This window comes from Octopus bimaculoides, chromosome 14 (assembly GCF_001194135.2).
Source record: "Octopus bimaculoides isolate UCB-OBI-ISO-001 chromosome 14, ASM119413v2, whole genome shotgun sequence".
Classification (NCBI taxonomy): Eukaryota; Metazoa; Mollusca; class Cephalopoda; order Octopoda; family Octopodidae; genus Octopus; species Octopus bimaculoides.
In genome coordinates this window covers 43,275,520-43,278,001 of record NC_068994.1, presented here as the reverse complement: position 1 = coordinate 43,278,001, position 2,482 = coordinate 43,275,520, and the positions used below count along the sequence as shown (strand labels likewise).

The following is a 2,482-nucleotide window of genomic DNA, read 5'->3' as shown; positions in this document are numbered from 1 at the left end:
ATGAGAGGAATGCATTGACCATATATATATTATATACACACACACACACACATACACACATATCCATTCATATACATACGCACACACATTTACTTTCACACATACAAGTGTAAACTCTAGCACACACAGAAATACCTGTATTGCAGAAATACATAGATGTATATACATATTTATACACACACACACACACACATATATATATATACACACACCAACACACACACACACACATATGCATATACCTTTTGTTATTTCTCACTCACATATCCATCTCCCCCCCCCTCATATCTTCTCCTCCCCTTCCTTCTCCTTCCCCTCTCCTCTTTCTCTTTCCCCCCATCCTTCCATTCTTACTCCTGCCACTCCAATTTATTTTCCATACCTTCCCTTCACTTGATCCCCTCCTCTCCCTCCTCTCAGGAAGGACAAAAGTAAGTTTGTTTAGCTTTTCCACATTTTCATTTCACTGTTTCAAAGACCTCTGTCAGGATTCTCTCTTATTTGAACTGATCTGAAATCTGCCGTGTTTTAAACTGTAGATGCGTCGATGTGCTGTGCAGGTGGTGCACTGGAGTGTGCATATGTGTGTGTGTGTATACTTGCTGCATAAGACAGTAAGGCATACATAAGCACCCCGACCCCCACATATATATAAACACTAACGCAAACACATATCGATCTATTTATCTATCTATCTGTCTGTCTGTCTGTCTGTCTGTCTGTCTCTCTCTCTCTCTCTCTCTCTCTCTCTCTCTCTCTCTATATATATATATATATATATATATATATGTACATATACACACACACATATATAAACATACACACATATATATACATATATACATACATATATATTCATATTTACATATATACATAAGTATATATATCTATTCACATTGATATATATGTATACATAAACACATACACACACACACACAACACACACACATACACAACTTCTCGTACAGATTCATACTCAAAAAGTCATGGTAATTTTTGAAGGAAAAAATAATGAAAATAAAGCAAATTACTTTCCCCTAAGAAAGACAGACACGCGCGCACACACACACACACACACACACATACACACGCTTATACATATGCACACGCCGAAGTTTGATTTAAAAGAAAACAAGATAAAGGCAAGCAAAGTCTGCCAACTCCTCCAAACATACACACGCACGCGCTCACATACACAAACACACAGACACACAGACACAGGCACTCAAACACACCTGCGATGCAAGATCTGCTGCTGTTGTTCAGTCCGCCGTCAGCCCTGGATGCGTAGATATCTGTTTAAAAGGTGTTCCAACAAGCCATGACCAAGTCATCTTTCCTAAGATGTTAGGGTGTCATTTGAGGAAAATTCAGCTATCATTTCTAACGGGTTAAATGATCTTGCAGGGAGTCTGTCATTGACTCGTCTAAATTTAATCTTCTGTGTGAGTTGTAAGTGCATGGTGTGTTGGTGTGTTGGTGTGGTACACACACATACACACACGCACATACACATACACACACGTGCACATACACACACAAACATACACAAAAACACACACACTCACACACACACGAACATACTCACAGAAGCACAATACACACAAGCATATACCCCTCTACACATATAGATACAGATACACACACACATATATATATGCATGCATATTTTTATATGCATGCACACGTGTATACAGAAATACACGTAAACTGAAGAAAAAAGAAAGCAAGCAAAATCAGATTGTCTTCTGTCAAGACATTGACATAAACACACAATCATATACAGACATAGACACACGCACACACATATATGCATACACATTAGTTGGCAGAAAGTTACAAAGTGACTCCAGAGCCAAGGGTTTCATGCACGACCCTAATAAATAAATACATACATACATAAATAAATACATACATACATACATATACATACATATATATATATATATATATATATATATATATATATACACACATATATACATATACATATATATATTTATATACACATACATACATGCATACATACATATATATGCGTACATTCATATAGATATATATACATATACTCATGAACTGAGTTTTATATCTCCTGTTTGTTCTAACAAGCCTATAAACACACTCACACACACACACACACACACACACACATCTATATATATAAACACAAGTGCACTAACTGGAGGAGGATTTAAATAAGAAAAAAAAAAAAAAAAGGAAAAACCCCCATACAAAAGTGTACCCTTTATTCTTAATACCAAAGTCTTCACAAAGAAAATATTGAAGAAAAATCAAAGCTCATTCTTCCCTATATGCATTTATAACCGTGGTTTTACCAAAGAGAATTGTTAAGAAAAACAAAAGCAAAACTTTCCCTGGAACAGTAAATAAACCATAAGACCCAGGAACAACAACAGTTAAGCGTGGAAGAGCAATACAATTTCGAGCAGTCAGGCATGTCTTTGTTCTTTTATTACTTCTT

At 36.0% G+C, this 2,482-nt stretch overlaps 1 protein-coding gene across 3 annotated transcripts in view; it reads left to right on the top strand.

Annotated features, from left to right (window-relative positions):
- The first annotated feature begins 790 nt into the window (after positions 1-790).
- LOC106879397 (protocadherin alpha-3) overlaps positions 791-2,482 on the top strand; it is a 139,665-nt gene continuing 137,973 nt past the window's right edge. The window contains exon 1 of one of the 3 annotated variants that reach the window (XM_052973108.1): positions 791-2,454. The gene's annotated coding sequence lies outside the window, so the exon portion shown is untranslated. The remainder of the gene's footprint in view (positions 2,455-2,482) is intronic. The other 2 variants (XR_008265551.1, XM_052973110.1) reach the window with 2 other exon arrangements.